The following is a 24,387-nucleotide window of genomic DNA, read 5'->3' as shown; positions in this document are numbered from 1 at the left end:
CCACACACATTCTCACACACAGCTGAAATGGAACATCTATATGCTCCATATTTATATAGATTCTACTCTTCAGCTGGGTGATAATCTAAGGTAAGAAATGTTTTTTATAAGAGAGACCCAAAGAGGGCAAACTTCTCCCTGAGTGCTTTCTGAACCTCTCCTTTTATTTGGATTTTCCCCTTCCTTTCTTCTCCCTGACTTTTTACTTTCCTCTTTGAGAGAATTCTGGGTCCTCCTCTTTTTATAAACAGCTAAACCACCCCACCCTTGCTGATGGAGGGAGCCTTTTTATCGCTTTCTGGACAGTGGAATGTGAGGAAACTAATATGCAGCATTTCTAGGCCTGTAGTCTAAAAACTTTCCCATCATTAGTCACGTGCTACTAGCTGGACATTAACTTGGAGCAGAGCTGCCCACTTCTCCCTACTTGATGTTAGAGGAAACAGAAATCTATGGGAAGCTATTGAGATTTAGGGGATGCTTCTTACAGCAACCAGTATTCATTACTTTAAATAATATACCTTCTCTTCTTCCTCACCTTTTCCACTGAAGTTCTGCAACCCAAAAAGTTACCTATAGATCATTAGACAGGAATTCTCCTCTTCCTCCTCCTCCTTCTCCTTATTATTATTATTATTTTTTATTCTTGAGAGAGAGATGGAAAGAGTGAGCTCGTACATGAGGAAGGGAGGGACAGAGAGAGAGGGAGACAGAGAATCTCAAGCAGGCTCTGCACTGTCAGCATGGATCCCAACATGGGGCTTGAACCCAAGCACCATGAGATCATGACCTGAGCAGAAATCAAGAGGCAGAAGCTTAACCAAATGAGCCAACAAGGCACCCCTAAAAGAATTATTCTAATTGTTTTCCCATATATTCTTGTCTTATTCTTGAGATGGACTAAGTGAATGAAGAAGACCAAGGGTTTTTGTTTTTGTTTTACATTGTGCTTTAATGTTAAAGTTTAGTTGTGGCCTATTAGAAGATTAAATACCTGTGTTCTCTCAAATCGGCCTGGGAGACCCCTCCAGTTACCTGCAACTCTTCTCTCAACATTTGCCAGAGAAACAAAACACAGTGTATGAAACAAAACATAGTGTATTAACTTCCACTCCTATATTATTTAGTTTTTATGAGCTCCACTAATGGAAAAAGCGATGGTTTGGGGTCTGCTTCTTGGCATCTCTCACTAACAAGGTGCAGATAAGTGTTCCCTAAGCCTTTCTAGTTTGGCTCGAAGTACTGCTCAGGCTTACTACCCACCATCCTTCACTCAATTACACACACTCCTACTAAACATGTCTCTGCTTTGAGGCAGAAGCTAGAATTTGTTCACTTATTCAACAAACTTTGAGCCTCAGGGACTGGAAATTTCTAGGGATCCAGAGATAAATAAAAAAAAAAGGTGATCCCACAAAAGAGCCTGAAATCTGGACCAGAGAGAAACATATCAACAGAGAATCACAATAGAGGTTTTGATGGGAATGTGAACAGATAGGTGAGAGGGCATGACTAACATAATCCAGGGTTATCAGGAAAGACTTCACAGAACACTCACCATTCCAGCTGGTTTCATGGGAGAAGAAGGTTTTATCAGGTGGAAGAGGAGATGAAGAAGGTTAGGCATATGATAGTATAAATTCAAAGGAAAAAGTTAGAAACAAGTGTGTCACATACAGAGAACTATAAGGAATGCAGTATTGTTGGAGCATCATGTTGGTGCATACGGAAGAAGTGGGTGGGTTTAGATTGAGAAGGCTTTGGGAAGCAGCCTAAGTAATCCCAGCTTTATTTAGGGGGGTAGGACTCTACCTAGGACAACTGTCGTGATAAACCCATGATTTTCTTTATAGTCTTGCGGCCGATACCATTTTATCATTTAGACTGTGTGTGTCTAGGGCTTTCCATGGTCCCTTTGAAGCTTCCTTAGCTATGATTTCATGTTCAGTGACTCAGAGGGAGCAAGTAGGATCAGGAAGTTAGAAACAATGTGACTGGGAATAACCATTCTCCCAGGTTGAAGGCAGCTGATAAGGTCAGAGGGTGGGGTCCCCCTCACCATCCTGCACTGGCTGGGCAGAGGCAGGACTGGGGGCAAACTGTGCTCTTATAAGAAGGAACAGCAGTGTTGGAAGGTCTGAGATACAGGGCCAGTTTTTGCTCTCCTTAATACCATGATCTGAACCTGCTTCTGTTCAAATGCCATGTACATGTTGGGTGCTCAACATATGTTTGTTGTTGATGGTTGCACTGAATTAGCTCAGAATCTATATAATAGGAATAAGGACAAGATGTCATCTTCACAACTAGGACTCCCCTGACAAATATGTATATATATATCACCATAATATGCATGCATGTGTAGGTTTTAGAGGAATAACAGATGTTTTCTAGTCAAATAATGCACTTTGGTCTACCAATTTTAGAAATACACAAGGATGGATCTAGAATAACAGAGCTGGAAGGAAGCTCGGAGTTCATCTAACACCTTATTTTTAGATGATGAAACTAAGGCTCAGAGATATTTTCCAGGTACTAAAGTTCTAATAGGATTTTAATATAAATGAAGCTCATTCTAGTAAATTTATATCTATTGCCAATAAAATGAAAGGTTCCAGGGCACCTGGGTGGCTCAGTCAGTTGAGCGTCCAACTTAGGCTCAGGTCATAATCTCACCACTCGTGGGTTAGAGCCCCACGTCGGGCTCTGTGCTGACAGCTCAGAGCTTGGAGTCTGCTTCAGATTCTGTGTCTCCCTCTCTCTCTGCCCCTCCCCCACCTGCACTCTGCCTCTGTCTCTCAAAAATAAGTAAGTGTTAAAAAAAAAACAGGTTTCTATATAATAAAATAAAATAAAAGGTTTCTATAACCACACAGCAATTATTTTACTTTTAAAAATATCAGTAAGGACCTCAGGATTCTTCTTGGTCCATTATTATTTTCTTTAGTAAAGAAGTTCTCCACTACACTGAACCTCTAAAAAAGGAAGACATTTTGCTCTTTTGAACACTACATAGCACATGGTATGTGTTCAAAAATTCTTGTCAAATAAGATTTAGCCATACCTTCTCTAATTCCTGCAAAATTCTGATACTTCTATGAGCTAAACATTAGAGATGTTCTTGAGGCACAAAACTGAAGGAAGAAAATATCATGTCTACATTATCAAATACTACTTTAAAAGCAATCTTTTAACATTTTCTGGAAGCTAATACCTAGTGGAGTTTTCAGATAGAAACTTCTAGTCTATGCTGATTCTTCTGTGGTTGGTCATGCATCTGTGATGGCTGGTGGTCCTTTGCATTGACAGGAAATGTTATGATGACCACAGAAAGCTGCATACAGGTTTGTTTTTCATCCTGAATATTCAGATCCTTTTATGCTAAATCTGGGATGGAAATAGTTCTCTTAAACAAACTTGGCCTTTTGACCTATAGAATGAAAGAATCATACCCTTGAGGCCAGTCTAAAACCTCTGAGCCAGTGAATCTCTAACAGGTATAGCCAGACAATGAAGGATGCACATAATTTGGGTACTATATCAAATAACGTTGAGTATAATTTGAAAAATTGTATTAAATAAAATACAAAACCTATTTATCTATTGTTTTCTGCAATACAAAGTACAGAAAGTCAAACTTAAAAGAATCTTAGCGGGTTGGGGAGGCAAAAGATAGACTAGAGTTGGAGGTACGGGTGTGCAATAGTATTCAAATCCATCCATGTCCAAGATAGAAATCAGCTTTTAGACAGAGCCAATAGGACAGATCAAAACTGTCAATCCTATGCTGTGTCTGATAAGTCTTCTTACTACCATTAGCTCCTGATAACTGCTATTTATAACAAGTTCATCTAGAGAATGTGATCCATCTTCTAGGATAAGATCAGGATGGCTCAGGAAATGGCTGCCACACTGCTGACTCTCTCATGACCTTTTCCCCATGTCACCAAGCAGGTGCTTTCAAAAGAGTTAGCTGGGGCACGGGGGTGGAGAATCCCTCCAAACAAGAACAAAAACAGTTGGAGATGATTTTCTCAGTTGATAACCCTGGAACAGAACCCTATGGAAGGAATCCAAATAAAAACCTTCTCATTCAGGAAATAATGCACATCATGTGCTGATCACAACCTTTTTCTCCATTCCTGTTCAAGGAACTTTCAAAGCTGAACTCTTCCAAGTTTTCCAGATTTTCAGGGTTGCACTCCCATAGCTTAAGCAGAGAAAGAACAAAGCTTTTAGGTCAGCCACATCTGCCAAAATAACCATTGTAATTACATGTATTATAATAAAAATAATTGGAAAGGTGGGCTCAGCACTTATAGGAGAGCAGAAGAGAAAGCAAGGCATTTTTCCTAGTCAAACTTTAAGACTGATGTTGGGCAGAAGTGCTTAGAGGCGGGAGAAGGATAGCTCTTTGTTTATCAAAACTTGTTATCGTGACTTTGCTGTTTGAGTAAAACAGATTCAAAGTGTTTTCCTTCTAATTAGTACTCTCCCAACATTGTTGAATCATTTCTATTAATCATATCACTTTTTTTCAGGAAAGAGAGTAATAAATTGACAAATTACGAAGCTAGTTGTAAACAAACACTTGCTAACAGTATAATGCTATCAGGCTCTACCTATAGCTTACAGAATGTTTTGAATTTTACTCAGGGGTAGGGCCAAAGTTTCCTCTTTGGTGGAAACCGCTGTATAAGAATAATAGCAGTTATTGTTGAGGAAGTTCACACTGTGAGCCAGGCACTATGTTAAGCACTTTACATTACCTCATTAAAGTCTCATAACAAATCTATGAGGAAGGAAATATCATTCGTTCTTTGCCAATAAGGAAACAAGCTTAGAGAAGTGATACAACTTGCTCAGCATCACGTAGCTGTTAAGTGTCTTGGGATGATAGTGTGGAGAGAGGATTGTGAGGAAGGCCGGATGCAAATCCAAGCATACTGCTGACTTTCTTCTTTCTTGAAGGCAGAAGGCAGTGATCCATGGGAGACACAAACCTTTAAGCTCTTATCAGTTTAGTGTGAATGAGTTTCAAATTCTTTCCTGAAGGCCATGAAAAGCAAAAAGGATCCAGAGAAGGTCAAGCGAGGAGGGAGGACACACGAAAGGAAAAACATGACCTGAGTTGGAATTAGGGTGGCAACAATAGAACAGGTGCTTGAAATGGGGGCTCACAAAGGCCTCTTGCTAGGTTTATAATTTAGCTCAAGGCCAATTTTTCGTGGATGCCTTTCTGGATTTACTTTTGATTTATTTACCAGAACCCTAAATAAATCAAATAAATAAAGTTGCCGTGACATGTGTAAGGTTATAACCAATTTATTTGTCCTGAGAAATCATCTGTTTTATAGTCTTTAAAAAAAATGCCTATTTGTTGAGTGCATAGTGAGAACAAGTGGCAGAGGCATTGTGGTAAGAGCTAATTTGATTACCGATGTTGACAAGAACTTGTTCCCAGAATCCTAGTATGCAAATGTTTCAGGCACAACGCTGGTGGTGGAATTTGGGAATTTGATACAGCTTTATGCAGCACATATTTAGGTAGCAGATATTAAAAAAAAAAAAAGAGTGATGTATTTTGCCGCTACTTTTAGTTTGCAGTTATGGCAAGCAATCAGCATTTATCAACTTTTCTTTCCAAATCAATTTATTTCTGTTAAAACTCCAAGTCAACATTAACTAAAAATATTAAAGAAATTATAGTATAGGTTATTTGCACTTATGGCCCTATGGCAAATAATGTGAAGATCACATGCACAGAGCTCATCAAAGTGCTCAATAAATCCTGTGGAACTAAATATAGCTAGTGACATAATGACATATACAGAAAAATACTTTCTGGATCCTTAAAAATTATCATTCATAAAATTTCATCTTAGGAAAGCTAATCCTTATTTTAAATGAGTCAGATTTACAATGCCAAACATAAAATTTGAAAAACAAAAACAAAAAAACCAAAACCCAGTGCAGTAGCCAGTGGCTTTATTTTTACTCGTGTTTATTTTGCTTTTGCATATTATACATGCACAAACTAAGAGAAGTCAAATGAGTGTGTCACCAACGTTAAGAGGAAGTAAAATATTTTAAATGCCTCTCTCCATTTAATTTAATTATCCACCATCCCACCTCCAAGTGATTTGGAGCAGATTTTCTTGGGGGATTGTTAAATTTCTGATATCTGGCACGATGGCATTTGCTTCTGAGATGGATAGTGTTGACAGTTCTGAATAATATACCACCCTAAACCATAAAGGCATAGAATCTCAGCCCTAGTCCCCTCTACAACCTCTTCACTTTACAGAGCAAGAAAGGGAGATGAGAAACAGAACCAAAAACATACAGTTAAATATCCAGCAGTTTATTAGGCATACAATAGACTTTGAAAATTTGAACTATAATATTGCTAAAATATAATTTCCTTATTTTGCTGGATGTTTTCATTTTCTAAGAAATGAGCACATGTGGAGGAAGTAGCCTTCAGAGTCCATCCGACTCCTCTTTCTTGCGTATATTACATAATCCTTCTCTGCTTCAGTTTCCTTATTTCTATAACTATTTTTTTAATCACAGAATTGAAGGAAGGATTGAATGAGTTGACATAAATGTATAAAGCTCAGAGCATGGTCCCTCTCAAAAAGTTCTGTTTCCTCTCCACCATAGAAAACATTATATGTAAGACAGGATTATTTTAAGGACTAAAAAATGATTAAAGGGAATACAAGTGGCTTTCTTTCTCACTAGTAATTAAAATCTAACAAATGCAGGCAACTTTACAAGGAAAAAAAAAAAAAAGACCAAGTAAATATCAGAACTCTGTGCATAGGCTTAAAAATATTTTTCATAGTTATAATTAATATGCATATATTATATACTTTTTTTTGGTACACAAAATGACCTTCTCTATATTTCCATACTTCCTATTTCATTTATTTCCATATGTCACTACTTCCTAGTCACACTTCTCTAGCATTTAACTGTCCAGGAGAAAAACCTACAGCTTCTTTGATCACAACAAACTCAATACATGCTCTGTCTTATCACCTCTAGTCCTCAGGCACCTGCATGTTGAAGGTCTACCTTGAGAACCACAGAAGGTAGGGAAGATGCCCGATTCCTTCGTCTATCTGCAGTGATTGGCATACTGTTTAGTGCAACATAGATATCCAGTAGGAATTATTTGATTAAAAAAATATTACCAAGGGAGCATACCAGGGTGTCCTAACCTGTTTTAACTTCTAACATAGTTGACATAATAATATCAAGTTGTCTCATCCCCTTTTAAACACATGTACCCTTCTCAGTGCTGTGCTAATTCTTGGTTGTCAGTAAATTCTCAGATGCTCAATCTATTTCTTCAATCTTCATTCTATCAGGAAAGTTTTCTCTTTAAATTAATAGGGTTCAGTTTTGACCATCATTACATTTCAATACATTTTAACACCAAGTAAATGTTAAATGTCTGTGACATTTTAGAGAGCCTATATTACCATGTTCCCTGCTGTAAAAAAAAAAAAATAATTCAAAAGCTTAGAAAGTTTGGGTAGAACTAAGATGGGAAACAGTAACAGGAAAATTAAGGCAAAAGAACAAAAGAAAAAATATGACATTAATTCCAACATTAGAAAGTATTCCTACATGACTAAGAAATGTGTTCTGTTTGACTTACACAATTTTGCTGACATTTTCACACAAATCTGAATGTTCCTGAAGAAAAGACAATCAAGTCATCATCTATCAGACTGAACCTACTTAAAATAATATCTATGCCTAAAACAAAGACAAGAGAAAAGCTGCTCTGAAAAGATGCAAAATAGTGGCAGACTTTTGTGCTTTGTTACTTGTGAATTTTCAAACGCACAAAACCAAGTCAAGTCTTTACTGAAATGGCCAACATCATGTGGTCATCAGAAGGCAAGGCTGTTGTCCTGGAAACATTTCCTTTTAAAATTGTGACACTGACCAGCCCAATGTGCCAAAGACGAAGTCTTAAATCTGAAAATTGACAGTTTGCAAAGCCATGCAGTATATATTTAGCCACAAGGTCATCTATTTCCCAGATGACATCAGCAAGAGGTTTGCATATTTCAGCTGAGACTGACAAAGATGAATTTATGTCACAAGAGCAGGGGACAAGCACGAGGAAGTTCGAGGAAGTGCACGCCTACAAGCAGAAAGGTTGGGCAAGGACTGCTGAGAAGTCCTGGGCTTAGCCCAGTAGAGATAACCACGTGCAAAGTGGGGTTGTGAACATTTCATTTAGTCCTGGGAACATAGCTGACGATATACAGGAAATCATTGTTTAATTAGCAATAAAAATTAGCTCTTCAGTTGTTTCCATTGGAGTTGTTTGCTGAAAGGTCTCTGTTTTTCAAAACTCAGGAGTTACTATTCTTTACTAAATATTTGCTAACAACGAACGCCAAAATTTAGGTTAGTTTTCAGGATATGACACAGACATGGTTAAGGGACATTTTAGAGAAAGAACTAAGAGGCTAGCTGGGAAAGCAGATGAATTTTATCTGTGTCACTGTACAATATCTGTATAATGTATGTTCCAATCAATGGCTTGAAAGAGTTTACCCAGATTTTACAGTTTTTTGTTTTGTTTGCTTACTTATTTGCTTTTAGGTCCTCATTGATTATTTATTTCTACAAGATTATTTTTTACTTTCATTTAAATGGATCCCTTAAGTACCTGAAATTTTAATTGATGTTCTACATGTAGGAAAAGTGCAAAATGGGAAGAATACACAGGTCAAGGTGTTTTTATTTAGTTCACCCTCTCTGCCTCAGCACCATTGACATTGTGGGCTGGGTAATGTGCTGTGATGTGAGGCTGTGCTGTGCACTGTGGGCTGGTTAATAGCATCCCTGGCTTCTACCTACTAGATGCCAGGAGCACCCCCACTCCCCTCCCCAAGTTGTGACAATCAAAAATGTCCCCAGGTATTGTCAAATGTCCACTGGGAGCCAAAATAGCCACTGGCTGAGAACCATTGATTTAGATCACATCATTAAAATGAGAGTAATTAATGGAAATTTATAGAGAGAGACATAAAATAAAAGATAACTATTACAGCTTCACTAAAGCAAAGTAAAAAAGTCCTGTGGATTATTTCTCATCTTTGGCATTATATTCAGACCAATTTCTAGAACTACACCATAGTGATGAATTCACGAGTGCCTCTGAAGTCCGAGACACGTCCTGCATTGTCTGAGAATGAGGAGATTTTCTACCAAATTCCACATATTCCCTCAACATCTTATAGATCATTTAGTTGTATGTCCTATTTTATAGACATGAGACATGCAGTGGTCCAATGCATTGTTTAAGTTCCTCCTGAACCAGGTCAGAACCCACAGCTTTAGATTCCCAAATCATTAATCTTTCAAATGTACAATAGACTAGAATAATTTTCATCAGTTTGAAATTAATAAAGGTTTCTATTCAATTAGAATATTCATGTGAAATTTTCAGTTAATTATTATTCTAGTAGTAGAACCAAACTATAGCTACTCTTAAACTGAGCACATTCTGACCTCCTCTTGGTGGTAAAAAGTACATTGGAAATCTAAGCACTAGCTAACTCACCATTCAGTGTTCACTGTTCAGATAATATTAGAAATACTGTCATTTGTCCATAAAGTCTAAGAGAACTAAGAACAACCACTTAAATTTTTCTGAATATAGCAAAGTCACATATTCATGTACCTAACTATGGGCTATAGATATTCACCATTCACTCAGCACGTATTTGTTGAGTAGCGCTGATTATATTCCAGTACTCTTCCAGACAATGTTGATACAGGTAATGAGCAAAAGAGGCAAAGAATCTACCCTCGTGGAGTTCACATTTCAGGGCAGAGAACAAAGACCAAACATCAAATAAATACAATGAACAACGTTTAAGCTAGCAAGAAACAAAGTAAAAGGGGAAGAATTGATGGGTCATGGTAGTCAGGTAGTCATAGAAGGACTTTGTGAAGAAGAGGAGACATCTAAGCAAACTTGATTAGACTCAGGAAGCAATGCATGTGCAAGGGCAGCCTATAAAGCTCTAAGCCGAGGGACCCACAGCAAGGACCCAAATCCCAGAACAGGAACAAGTTTGGTCACAGTAAGGAGTTTGAGTGTGATGGGAAAGTAATGTAGGATTTCGAGCAAGGGCAAGTACATGAGCAGATAGTAAGAGAACATTTTTGAGCAATATACTGTGAATGTTACCTTTTCTCCCAAATTTTCCATAAATGACGAGGGTAGGCTTGTGAAATTTTGAGATTTGTACAATGGCAAAGTGACCTGGAGACTTTTGATGTTTCCTCTTTTATCCATGTGATAAAAAAGTCCTCCTGTAAAGAGAAGAAAAAGAAACAGAAAGTCCTTCTGCCCTACTTGAAGGAGCATCTATGTAAAGTTCTGAGGCACAGTTCTGGTGATATTTGCTCCCCAAGGGTAGCTGCACTGAATTCAGCAGGATCCCCAAGTCTCACCAACAGATTTGTCCCTGGAAATGGTGAGAAGTCTGTCCCCTGGGGCCTAGCATACTCTGTCACAGCAGGGCCTGGATCACCTGCCTTCTGCACCCAAGCAGAAGATGAGCCACACAATAAGGGGCTTATCTTTTATTCCTAAAGATACATAGAAGCCGCAGCCATTGCGGCTGGGTTCCTTGTCCAGCATTGACCCGAAGTGCTTGAGAATTGAACCAGACTCTTCCTGAACTCCAGGAAAACCTGACATTAGGATAATGTTAAACACTTTGTAAAACAAAACAAAACAAAACAAAACAAAAAACAAAAATGAAAACAAAACAATGAAAGATTGAAGAACTAGGGACTTGAAGCTGAAAGCTGGTCTCCTGTCCAGTTTCTTGGTTCCAGTGACATTATTTCACTCAACTTAATACATTCAGTTATCTGTGAGTCACTCTGCAATCTCATTTCAGACAGGGACAACACAGTGACTTATAGATACAGTACCGAATATATAGTTACAGTACAGAATATACAGGCTGGAAACAAGCTTTACTGTAAAGAATGCCTGTTGATGAGGAGACTATTGTCACAACCTAATTATTTCTTCTTATTCAGAACTATAACTGATGGATTGTGTGAAGCCCCGTTCTACTGCTCTGTGACACATGGATATGTGGGTATGTGTGTGTCCGGGAAAAAGTGAAAAGGTAGAGGGAGAATGTTGTTACCACCCATGCAAGGAAAGGCTCTGAGAACCTCACTGTGGAATTTTGCTCAGGTCACACTTCCCTAGGCATGGTTCTGTTTACTCTTGTAGGCAAAATGAATGTTTTTCTGAAATTCCAGTTGTGGATGTAAAGTCACATGCAAATCTCTTTCCTGTAATGGGAGGTGTTTCTCTGCCTTCTACCTGATATAGAAATCATCTCAAATACAGGACCAGCCATGTTCTTACTCTCACCCCCTCCCCCAAAATACTCACACTTGCAACTGAGGCTAGACTATATCCTTTGTGGGTATTGAAATGGTTAAAAACACAGGTTATGAATGTAGTATAAAATATATTATTCTAACCAAAAGTAATCCTGGTTATGTTATACGTCCCTTCAAAGATATTTCTAAACATAAACACTGACTCTGTCAGAAAGTTATGATTTTCCCAGTTGCTTTAGCCAAATATTGGCATTTTCATGTTTCAACCTTATATTGGTTTTAGGGTATGTGGTAAGAGGGAGGAATGAGAAGTCTTATTTAATCCTAAACTATACAATGCTATAAAAATACTTGCTATACCTAAGAATGTTAAGTTTTATATCTCTGAAGGCAAAAAAAAAAGCTGCCAAGTTAATTTTTTTGGAACAGACATATATTTCATAAACTTTACTTTCAGAAGAGAAAAACTGAGATAGATATTTCTAAGTTGAATTTGACTCTTAAGAAATGACTGGAGTGGACTTTATGGGATGCCTCCTCAAAGGTCTTGAAAGGTAATAAATTGCTTTTATATGAATATTCCTAATTTTCCTCCTTAAAGTTTTACACAGTTACCTCTGAAGCAATGTTAGGATAAAATACATCAAAGTAAGTCAAATAGCTAAACACCTACTTATTTTAACCTTATATTTGATTAAGTGGCTATGAAATGGTCACTCATCTGTTTTGATACATACAAAGGGTTTTTATGCAAAAAAAAATTATCAGTCTGTTTCATAATCCCATTTCTAAAATAGACACAGAGAAAGAGTCATTATCACCTCCCTTTAGTATTAGACACAATTGACAACTGAAATTCTATGAGTGCACTTGTGTGTATGTATAGTGTGAAGGCTGGGAAGTCCCATGGGAAGGAGCTTAAGGATCTGTAAGGAAAAGCGCATGCCGATGAGGGCGTGATGGCTCACCAGTGCCCAGCCTGCCTCTGAAGCCCTCTAACATGCCATTCATGCACCCAGGAAGTTCGCCACCCCCATGCCACTCCACACGCTAATGACCACTGGCTCTAAGCAACAGCTTTTGGAACAGGCACAAATGCTTCAAACCCCTAAGGAGCCACTCACTAATCCAGATTTTTTTCCAACTTCATATCACTTGGGCCTTTTTGCTTGTGGCCTAACCTTTCTGAAGGCTTCCCAGAGCCATCTTATTGACAGGAAGTAACAGAATCTGATGATTTATCTGTGTCTCAGTGTCTAAGAACGGGACTGCCTGTCATTGTGAATCAGAAAAAGCAATCACTCCTATTTTTCTCCCAGTTATTTTTCTTCAAAACAGAAATAGATATCACTTTTCTCATCACAGGACATAAATATTTCTGTTATAAAAATTAAGAAAAAACAAAAATTCATGATCCTAGGGCCTAATAATAACCATATTTTGGTACACATAACATTTTGTTACATCTTGCCTTTTTCAGGTTTTTCTGTGCAATTATATTATGTTTACATAATTTAAAATCTTTAATGGCAACAAACTATTATTTCTATCTAATAATTCAAAAAAATTTTAATGTTCATTTATTTTTGAGAGAGACAAAGCATGGGTGGGGGAGGGGCAGAGAGAGAGGGAGACACAGAATGGGAAGCAGGCTCTAGGCTCCAAGCTGTCAGCACAGACCCTGATGTGGGGCTCGAACCCATGAACTGCCACATCGTGTGACCTGAGCGGAAGCCGGACGCTTAACCAATTGAGCCACCCAGGCTCCCCACTATTTAATAATTTTTAAAATATGATGGTATGTTATGAGCATCTTTACATGACAGTAAAAATAGATCTGCATCAAGTGTTTACTTGGCTACAAATGTATATCCTTTGCAGGAGTACCGTGAATTTAAGAAGTGTTAATTGTTGGGCATTCACTTGACTGTTTCTATTTTGTTTTTATAAATAACCTTGGAGTGAATGTCCTAAAAGACCCATCTTTTCAACTGCCTGATTATCTCCTTAGGATATATTTCCGGAAGTGAGACTCTCTGGTTAATATATGCTATTTTTAAGGGCTTTGGATGTAAGTTACAAAGTTGCCCTCAAGAAAGGATATATCAGTTTATTCTCCCACCAATAGTGAACAAGTGTGGGAGGCTTCCTTTTCGATTCAGCCTTCATCATGTCATGCATTTACTTCTGTTGGCTCATGACAGAATATAGAGTCTATGGAGTTAGGGTAGATTTCAGAAGGAAAAAAAAATGTCTCAGAGAAGTCGAGACTATTCTGTGGCCCTTTATGAATCACAGATGTGAACCTTCCTTCCTGCCTCTGCTTTTGTGGGGAGCAGTGTTTCAGGTCATGTGTGGCATGCTAATGTTGTATGGCAAATGTTTACAGCTTGGAAAAGGCTTCACTAGGGTTTGATGTGGATCCAGGAGGAAGTAGAGGAGTCCCCCAGTGTTTGTGAAACTCAGCATGAGAAAATAATCTCCCTCCTGCTAAGTGGGTCTCAATACTCAAAAGCTGTATGAGAAGGTCAAGGGGATAGAAAATCTCTTCCTCTGCCTCAGGATTTAAGGACTTGAGAGAAGCACTCTCTGATACTTTATAAAATGAGGAAATAAATAAACAGGAGCTGGATTCTCTATTCTGCCAACATTCCTTGTCAGTACCCTGTGAAAAAATATGTATAAATTCAAAAGGCTAAATTAAAAAAAGAAATGGAAATGTATTACACTGTTGGCAGGAATACATTTCTGATATAATGACAAAATCTGGGAGCTGTTAGTAGAAGCATGTGCTTGCAAATTTTCATTCTTCTTTGAGAATCCTGATGAATAAATATTATAAAATTAAATAGTGGGCTAATCATTTTAATACTTTAGTTTTGATACAGTAAGTACCCTTATTTTAACAATTCTCCAATACCACATTGCTGGGCTGAAAATCAGTTAGAAGTAGGCCTGTCAAAGGCAATTGTTTCCACATTCTCTTTCTTTCTTGTCTCTCTAGAAATGCTTTTCTACAATAGACTATCTCATTTCTGATCTTGGCCAGCTAGACCACCTGTTTTATTTGGGTCTTATTCTAAGTGGGATGAGAATCAAGGAAAAGGTTGCAGGCACGGGAATAACATCATGTGTTTTTGCTCAAGTATGTCTCTATTGTCCCTTTCTTCTGGGCTGATAGAAATACTGAATGTCTCCCACCCTTATCAGTCCAGAATCACGAGGCAGCCAGACCTCTCAGAACTTCCCATGGTAGCTTACTAAACTATACATAGGGTGACTTAAGCTGATCAAATGGGTTATAGTCATTGTATTACTTCTCCATCTACAAAAGTAATATCTACAAAAGTAGACCTTTCAATGATAGAGCCTGTTCAGAGGGGTCTTTGTTGGGCTTTGTCAATTTGTCATTTAGCTGCCACTATCTGTCCTCTTGCCTTTCCCTATTGTTCATTTCTGTGACATCTGTTCCTTTTATTTCTTCCTGCCTCCATGGTTTTCTACCACACCCCAAAGTTCAAATTGCTATCATTGCTTGAGTGTTTTCTATATTATTTCAGAGGAGCTGCTTGGCTCCTTTTTTTTTTTTTTTTTTTTGGACCCTCAGCAAGATACAAGCTATGCGTCATTGTGGTGGAAATGTGCAACCATACATTTTTTCTTTTTCGGACTGAACAACAGATTTATTCTTGGTAATGACTTTACCTTTGGTACTCCTCTTTATTATTTCTGGAATGTGAGGCAAAGTGAGAGTAGTTGTTTTGACCAGTAGGATAATGATAAAATGAAATGATTTAAGTATCAGTAAAAAATTGGGGGGAGGAAATGCTAATATCTAAAATAAATGATGCTTTTTCTATGATGCAGTGTTTTCTCTTTAGATATTAAACATCCTCCTTCAGTTAAATACACAGTGGTAATAATAGGCTGATGGAATTTGAACAGATCCAAAACTGTCTTGTGTTTATCCAAATGCTGAGGAGAAAATATTAGTTAATTCTGCCAGCTTAGAACAAGTTCCATTTACATGAACCTCTCACAATGATACATGATGTTTCCTCACAAAAAAAAAATGACACAAAAAGCAATTTGTCTGTGTTTCTTGGGCCAGGTGCTTTAAGATCTAACCTACGTTAGCAATAGGAAGATGGCAGATGGACTCTTTTTTTAGATCTAGACTCTATGCTCAGATAAGTTAACTACAAACTTTTAAAATGGTTGTGTTCTACTCATACACCTTCAGAAAAAGAAAGAAAAGAAAGTGGGACTAAAGGGGGAAAGAAAACCCTTGATGCTTTACAAGAACTTGGATGTACAAAGTCAAACCAAGTAGTTTGAATAGAGACTCTGTATTCGTAAGGTTTACTCAGCGGAATTTAGAAAGAAGTAGTAAGCATCATAGCTGAGGGCAAAGGCCCCTGTAGTCAGAGTGCCTCAATTTGAACACAAAGTCAGCCACTTGCTAGATGAGGGATCTTGGGCAAATTATTTAACATTCCCATGCCTCAGTTTTTTCCATCGTACAATGGAGGCCCGAATAAGACCAACTTCCTCAGGACTGTTATAAGTATGCAGAGATGCATGTACAGGACTTAGAGTGATGCTTGGCACAGATTAAATACATGATGAAGGTATCATTACCATCATCACCACCAGGTTTGCCCTTATGAAGAAAAAGCCAGTTTCAGTTGGGAGAGGCCCAAGATATTGCAAAGAAAAATAGTTTTTTGTCAGCTTCCAATAGCAACATTCTTTCTATGGGATTCCAGAAGAAGGAAAAGTAGTGAAATCATTTTTTTAAAATTCTTGTTCATTACTTTTTATAATAAATTGTATTTTTTAAATCATCAGAGTAAAATTGACTTTTTTTGTTATATAGTTTTATTAATGTTGATACATGTGCAGATTTATGTAACCACCACCACAATCAGAAGAGAGAACTGTTTTCCACCACAAAAAAAAATCCCCTTTGCAACAAGCCTACTCCCAGCTGTAACTCCTGACAACCCCTGATCTGCTTTCTATCACCACAGTTTTTACTTGAGAAAGTCGTTTAAATGGAATCGTATTTAACGTCATCTTTTGAGGTTAACAACTTTCACGCAGCATAATGACTTTGTGATTCCCCCATGATGTTGCATGCATCAGTATTTTGTTCCTTTTTATTGCTGAATATTCCATTACCAGTTTGTCTTCACACTCAGCTGTTCAAGGATATTTGTGGATAGAGCTGTTATAAACATTTGTGTACAAGTCTTTGTGTGAATATAAGTTTTCGTTTTTCTTGAAATAAAACTTTTTACTTCATTTCTGTTAAATCCCATATTTGTGACTAGGAGATGTCATTTGGAGGAATAGAAATCTCAGTAGCCAGAGAAACAAACTAAGTCAGCAAGTGGATTTCAACCATATTAGGGACAAACCAATAGAGACTCCAGTAATATAAAAAGGTCTCTGAAATTCAGGGACATTTCATTCATTCATTCATTCATTCATTCATTCAAGTTTATTTATTTTGAGAGAGAAAGACCATGACCCGAGCCAAAATCAAGAGTCAGACACTTAACCAACTGAGCTACCCAGGTACTCCCATGGACATTTTTAATAGGAAACATTATTAAAAACATGTGGTTAATTGATATTAGTTTTCCTTAACTTCATGAAGAGTATAAGTTTATTGTCCATTTGGGGTTGTTCTTTGTTTTTCTTTTCTCTTTCAAGCAGGATTTTTATCTAGAATTTCCAAAGATCTCACATTGTACTCAAATTCTGATTTAGTAATGCAACTGTTTTCTATGTTTGATAAGGCCCTTTTCCTTTTCCACTTCTGAAAGCAAGATTATTTTTAATGGTTTCATCAGGGCCATGAAAATAACCTTTCACAAAAACAACTTTTGACTAAGGTAACTGCTTGTCTCTTTGCTGAGAGTTAAGAAATAAAGCAAAGTTGTCCACGTGTTCGGAAACTAAAATTAAATATGACAAGAAGTCCAAATATTAGTGTTTTTTCCTGTTGGGCTATATAAAGCTTCTGCTGATTCGTCAATGTTTCCTATAACATGTTAGCCAGAGCTAAACAGTTAAAACTCTTTCCTTTGGTAGTCTGGCAGCTGAGTTTCCATCATTTACTGTGCTATAAAAGAAAATTCATCATAAATTGTTTTGGTCTCTTGGAACATTTCTGCTGGCAAATGAAGGTGATAGTTAACAGAGACTCATTCAAAACAGAACAACAGCAATATTAACCAATGTAAGTCTAAAAACACTAGGAAATATTGCCTCGAAACTAAAAATAAAAACCAGTTCTCACTAGGAGAAAGAAGGCAAGGGCTGGCCTGCTTTAGAAGATAAGCGGTAACTCCATGGATCTAAGCAGAATTAATCAGACAATTTTTTTATCTAGGGAGAGTTGATAAAACACAAAATCATACTATTTCATAGGCTGAGTTTCTGTCAGAAGTACCATCCCATCATGGGAATTTTGTATTGTGTGGCTGAATTCCCTTGGTGAGGTTATGTCTGATTTGTAAGATTTTGTTCATATAAAGAAACCCTTACAGAAAATTGTAAGCACAGAAAAAAAAGAGGCAGAGAAAAGGGAAGAAGTTTTAGTCATCCTTTAGCATCTCCTTCTATATCCCCAAATCCTGGAAAACCTATTTGATAAGAGAGGGTTATTTTGTGAGCTAAAACTCTCATGGTAAAAAATGTTATCACCTTTGAGAATATTTTCATCAAGCTGTGACAAACTAGTGATCACTTTTCCTCCAAGTCAGGAATATAGCTCAATGATTATCACATTGAAACCGTATAATTATGCCACCTGTTATGCTTTATTTCTCTTTAATAATTGAATTGTGTAAATTCTGTGAACAGTACATTGATGACCAGCTACTCATTTATGATAACCCAAAACTTTAAATGTCCCCAAACTTAAAACTACAGAAATACATTGAGAGTCTGATGTGAAACACAAATAATCCTTAAGAATTGGAAATCTTGGTTTCTAGACTGAGCTCTGATGTGAATTATTTTTCAAAATTTGAACCTCGGATTTCTAGAAAGTAAATTTTGGAGTTAGTTCAAATGTTGGCTTAAATTTCAGCACTGCTATCTAATTAACTGTGATGTAGGGTAAATTATTTAACTAATATGATCCTTCTATTCTTTACAATGGTTAAAATTGTTCCTGGCATGTTTACCTAATAAAGTAGAGGTGAAATAATGGTAAGGTATGTGAGAGCACGTAGAAGACTCTCAAAAACTATCATTTAAAAATAAAGCTATGCTAAAAGTAAACTACTGAGATTTTTGCATGGTGAAGGAAACCATCAACAAAAATGAACAGGCAATCTATATATGGAATGAGAGAAGATATTTGCAAAAATATATCTGATAAGAGGCTAAGAATCAAAATATACAAAAAAAACAACAAAACCCAAAAAACACAACTACACACCACATGAATAGTTCAGTTAAAAATGGGAAAAGGACCTGAACCAATATTTTTCTCAGGAAAATATGTGTATGGGCAACAGATATATGAAGGGATACTCATTATCACCAGTAATCAGGGAAATTCAAATCAAAACCACAGTGTGATATCACCTTACACCTGTCAGAAGGGCTGGTACCAAAAGACAAGAAATAATAAGAATAGGTGAGGATTTGGAGAAAAAGGAACCCTCATACACTGTTGTAGGAATGCAAATTGGTGCAGCCACTGTGGAAAACAGTACATTCAATCCAGTAATTCCACTACTAGATATTTATCCAAAGAATATGGAAACACTAACTCAAAAAGGTATATGTACTCTTATGTTTATTGAAGCATTATTTACAACAGCCAAGATATGGAAGAAAGCTAAGTGTCTATCAATGGATGAATGGAGAAACAAGATGCAGTGTGTGTGTGTGTGTGTGTGTGTGTGTGTGTGTGTACACACAATGGAATATTACTCAGGCATCAAAAATGCTGAAATCTTGCCATTGACAACAACATGAATGGACCCAGAGGGAATTATGCTAAGTGAAATAAAGCAGAGAAAGACAAACACCATATGACTTCACTCATATGCTCATATGTGGAGTAACAACAACAACAACAAAAACAGAAAGCAGAAACAAGGCCATAAATCAGAGGACATACTGGTAGTTTCCAGGTGGAGGGTATGAGCAAAATGGGTACAGAGGAGTCAAAGATAAAAGCTTCCAGTTATGGAATGAATAAGTCACTGGGATGAATGGTACAGCAGAGAGAATATAGTCAGTAGTATTACGATAGTGCTGTATAGGGATGCATGGTAGCTTCCCTTGTGGTGAGCATAGCATAATATAAAGAGTTGTCAAATTATTGTGTCATACACCTGAAATTAATGTAACACTGTGTGTGAACTATACTTCAATTTAAAAAAAAAAAGTAAAACTATGATGAAACAGAGGACTGACTTGGGCGATAGCTAATCCCCAGGGATAGGCTCTATGGATACGTGTGAAGAGGCCAGATTCCAGATTGTTGTTACTTGGATACTTATATAGGTAAGACCTGCTTTGTCTGAAGGCTATCATCAAGTTTTAGAATTTTTTTTAAGTTTATTATTTATTTTGAGAGAAAGAGAGGGAAAGAGTGGGGAAAGGGACAGGGAGAGAGAAAGAGAGAGAGAGAGAGAGAGAGAGAGAGAGAGAATCCCAAGCAGGTCCCACATTGTCAGCACAGAGCCCAATGCAGGGCTCAAACCCACACACCGTGAGATTATGACCTGAGCCAAAGTTGGATGCTTAACCTACTGAGCTGTCCAGGTGATCTGCTCCCCTTTTTCTGGCTGCCACTCTTGGATTAGAGTTACCTCTGGACATAAACTCAGCCTTTAGCAGATACACTAACTTTTTCATGCAGAAGTCTACCTTCTACAAAGTATCACTTCCCAAAGAGAAGTGTGTTCATAGAGCAGGATTTGGCCTAATATTTCTAACACTGAAAAATCTTTACATCTTCTCTGACCAGACCAACTCAAGGGAAAATGTCTTTGGCCTATAAAATTGAATGGTGCACTTAAGATGAGGAGACATATAAACTTCCCTATTCTAGTAAGGTGAGTGATCCTTTGGGATTTTGAGCATGGTTCCTTTTTGTGTCAGATCCTGAAATGCCCAGAGGAGTATGGAAAGACTTCCTAGTCCATTAGGTAACAAGGTAACAGTAGGCAGATACCACACAAGAAGGGTTTGACAGGACTTGCTCTATTTGAGATTTATTAAAGACAGAGACAAGGCTATAGGTCAGGGATCCAAAATCAGCAACTTTGAATTTGAGCAGGGACTCAGGAGAGCTTTTATCAGGGTCAGCCAGGAGACAAGAAGTGCTCTGGAGGAGCGCTGGTCCTTTTTATCCTGATCAGCTTAGATGTGCCCTACTGATCATTTCCCTGAGCTCCACTGCTGGTCTTATATGATGGAGATCAGTTGATGCAGACCTGAGTTTCTTAAGAGGAATGGAATATTCTCATTCCCACAGGTTTCCTTGGTCTCTATCTAGGAGAAAGATCATATTCTCTGGAAGGACTTTAGCTTAGGAGTTCGGGGTTCTTAACTCCCAGGATAAGGAGTAGGGGAAGTCAAGGGAGATTTCCCCTCAGTTGTGGTCTCAGCCTCTAAGCCCAGGTCCCAACCACGCAGCTCTGGCTAGAATTGGCACCATAAGGATTCTAAACAGACCCTCCCATAGTCAGGTGTAATTGTCTCACTAATAAGGAAGTAAGTGACTGACTTGTCTCATCAGTAGCCCTCACTTTGTATTCATATTTCCACTACTCATTGCTGCTCATATTTCTGTTGGTCCTGAAGAAAACAACTTGCATTAATTTCCACCGCAACAACTTGAAGTTCAATATCTTCCCTATCAAAATAGAATTTCATGTTCGTCATTTTTGCCCCCCTCCCCACTCCATTTGCATACACTGCAGGCAGCGAATTCTATACAGCTAAATAACTGGAGTTGGAGATGAGGTGAAAAGATTGCCGGTTGAGAAAACTCTTCAAAATTCCCATCAGGGGTTACGGTACACATTGAATAATTGTAGCTTTTCTCTATATGGATCTAAAGTATAAAGACTTTGCAAGGATTCTTTTTTCCAGTGTATAGATTATTCAAGTGGCTTTTCTTCACTCCTCTGATTAGATTTTCATTCATTATTTTTTCTTGACCTCTCACTTGCTAAGAAGGTGAGGGTAATCTAGTAGCAAAGGATTCATTCACTTTTCTGTCACCAGCATTGCAGAAAGTTTTGATAGGCAACAGCAAAGCTAATAATGAAGTTGAGATTTTGTATAACTTGGGAGTTCTCTTCTATTTATCAATGTATTAATTCCACCCAGAATTCCAGCAGAATGCAAATATGGCAGTATAAAAATGTATATACATTGAACACATATTTTGATGATGCTAGCTGGAATAAAGGGGAAAGAAGGTAAAACTATGCTTTGTGCCTGTGTATAGATTTGAGAGAAACCAACAAGATAACGTGACAAGCTGACTCTGTGGAGCACAAAAATCTGGGCCTGAGTATCACCTCCTCCAATTGCTAACAATTTAATTATGGACAAAAGAAGACATTTACATTCTCTACACCTGAGTTTTCTCAAAGTAAAATGGACCCTTCTCAAATCTCTAGCTGTATGACCAGGTTACTTCGGGAAAAAATGGGGGAGCACCTGGGTGGCTCAGTGGGTTGAGTGTCTAACTCGATTTCAGCTCAGGTCATGATCTGAACGGTTTGTGGGTTAGAGCCCCACATCTGGCTCTGTGCTAACAGCACGGAGCCTGAATAGGATTCTCTCTCCCCCTCTCTCTCTGCCCTTCTCCCTCTTGTTATCTCTCTCTCAAAATTAATAAATAAACATTTTGAATGGGATAAAATAAATGAGAGCATTATTAAAACTCAAAGCCATAAAAACATTAAACAGCATAATTGTAGTGCCTCGGCAGGAAATGATGTATCCTGTTCAGAGGAAACAGACAAGAGATAGAGGTGAAGGACCAACATCCCTTGCTTATTTTTATTTTCTTAAGTTTTTATTTAAATTTCAATTAGTTAACATACAGTGTAGTATTAGTTTCAGGTGTGTAATTTAGTGATTCAACACTTCCATACAGCACTTGGTATTCATCATAACAAGCGCACTCCTTAATCCCCATCACCTATTTCACCCGTCCTCCCACCCACCTCCCCTCTGGTAACCATCAGTTTGTTCTTGACAGTTAAGAGTCTGTTTCTGAGTTTGTCTCTCTTTTTTCACCCGCTTTTTGTTTGTTTCCTAAATTCCACATATGAGTAAAGTCACATGGCATTTGTTTTTCTCTGACTCACTTTGCTTAGCCTAATACTCTGTAGCTCCATACATGTTTTTCTGGATGGCAAGATATCATTCTTTTTGATGGCTGAGTAATAATCTGTGTGTGTGCGCGCACGCACACGTGTGTGTGTGCATGTGTGTGTGTACATGTGTCACGGCTTCTTTATCCATTCATCAGTTGATGGCCATTTGGGCTGTTTCCATTGTTTAGCTATTGCAGATTATGCAGCTATAAATATTGGGGTGTGTGTACTTTGTCTGTTTTTAAATACTCATCGGTCCCTTATTATAAAATCAGAATTCAACTAAACCTAAATCAATGATGGACCATTTGTTCCATTTCTAACATTCCCAGTAATTTATTGCATAATTTTTGCCAAGTTATTTGACCTTCCTGGGATTAGAGGGACTGAAGAACATCCAATATCCAACATCCTCCAGGCTTCCTGACTCCCAGTCTCATCTCTATTCAGTGAATAGAATGCTATAAACCACATACAGAGCAAGACACCAATCTTAAGCTGGATTCCCTGAGAAAGTAGACCTGAGGCAGGACATGAGACTAAGTAATTTATTTGGAAAGTGATCCTAAAATGTGCTGATAGGGGGATAGGGCGATAAGAAATGAGGGAAGGACAAGAAGTCAATATAGGGTACATTATCAAGCAGGTTACCACTGCAGACAGCTGAAGCTCATTCCATTGGGGGACATCTGGAAGACTGGATAGAACATATGTCAGCGTTTTCCCATCTAAGCAGAGAGGAAGGTGGGTTATATTCTCCTCCAATTCTCTTCCTTCACTGGCAGAGCAATGTTCTTGAGACAACACTCCCCAGCACCTATGGCCTGCTGTGCACACCAGCCAAGCACATCAGAGAAATCCTGCGGTGACAGGTCACAAGTGTCTGCACAAGGGAGTCATCAGCAGGCACAGGGAGGGTGAGCGCTGAGGAGACAGGGGCAGGGTTATGACAGCAGACGCTGTAATACTGTGAAAGACAGGAATATGTGCTGCTCAGATTCTCCTTCAGAACAGGAGATAGCTGCTTCCTTCAAGATGCTTAGCTGAAGGACTCCTATGGTTAATGGCTTCTGGGTCCTCCTCAGGTTTAGAGGTGAGGCAGTGCTCTTCTTGGGATAATTCCACCTAATGACTGAGTAAGGCGGTGGTGCAAGGGCCTGTCCATTCTTCCTAACCTAGGACTTCTATGACAAGTGATCTCTGCTCCACACCCCTCATGGTAGAAGCTTTCTCAGGTTCATTCTAGTCTCACAGCTCCTTCTGCCCAGTCAGCCTCCATCCCTTCTCCTTTCTCAGGTGTTACTACCTTTTCCTTTCTTAACTTCATCTCTGTGTCTGTCTTCTGGAGAACCCAACCTGCAACAGATTCCCTAATTCAAAAGAGAGTTCTAGAAAATGTCAACCTCTGGACTGAAAGCAAAGAATCTACATTAGGTTAGTAAACAGAAAAGTTGGACTGGAAAGACCCTTTCTACAGCAGGACTGGACAAGAAGAGGACTCCTCCAAGCATGTCGTTGGGAATCAACCAGACAAAAATACAATCAGTAAAAATAAGAAAAAAAATTGGATGCATGAAAGAAATGTAAGGTTTGTTAG

General features: G+C 38.1%; 1 long non-coding RNA gene across 1 annotated transcript in view; it reads right to left on the bottom strand.

The window, feature by feature from the left end:
- Window positions 1–11,778, bottom strand: part of LOC111560914 — a 75,479-nt gene extending 63,701 nt beyond the window's left edge. Inside the window, exon 1 of the long non-coding RNA XR_002743240.2 lies at window positions 10,232–11,778. This is a non-coding gene — a long non-coding RNA (uncharacterized LOC111560914). The remainder of the gene's footprint in view (window positions 1–10,231) is intronic.
- Between the last annotated feature and the right edge of the window lie 12,609 nt (window positions 11,779–24,387).

This window comes from Felis catus, chromosome A1 (genome assembly GCF_018350175.1).
Source record: "Felis catus isolate Fca126 chromosome A1, F.catus_Fca126_mat1.0, whole genome shotgun sequence".
Lineage (NCBI taxonomy): Eukaryota > Metazoa > Chordata > Mammalia > Carnivora > Felidae > Felis > Felis catus.
The sequence above is the reverse complement of the archived record's forward strand: the minus strand, read 5'-3'. Positions and strand labels throughout refer to the sequence as shown.